Here is a 279-nt window from a genome sequence, read left to right as displayed (position 1 = left end):
AGGAAGGCCTGGCTCTTTGTGGAGGAATGGTCTGGCTTTATTTTGGGGGGTCCTGGGGAGGTCGGCCTGTCTCTCAGGGGGTTGTTGGCCCCTAGGGAGGTGTCTAGGGGGTGTCTCTGTTCTGAGGGGGTGTCTGGGAATGAGCTTCCCCCGAGGCGTCCCTAGGTACGGTGTCTGTTCCTGTAGGGTGCTGTGGGAGTCACCCCTGTGGGGGGAGGCTCCCTGTGGTGGGTGTTGGACCCCCCCCCGCGGGGGGGGTGTCGTGGGGGGGGGGGTCTC

Source organism: Buceros rhinoceros, unplaced genomic scaffold, assembly GCF_000710305.1.
Source record: "Buceros rhinoceros silvestris isolate BGI_N320 unplaced genomic scaffold, ASM71030v1 scaffold35276, whole genome shotgun sequence".
Taxonomy (NCBI): domain Eukaryota; kingdom Metazoa; phylum Chordata; class Aves; order Bucerotiformes; family Bucerotidae; genus Buceros; species Buceros rhinoceros.
Note: the sequence above shows the minus strand (reverse complement) of the source record.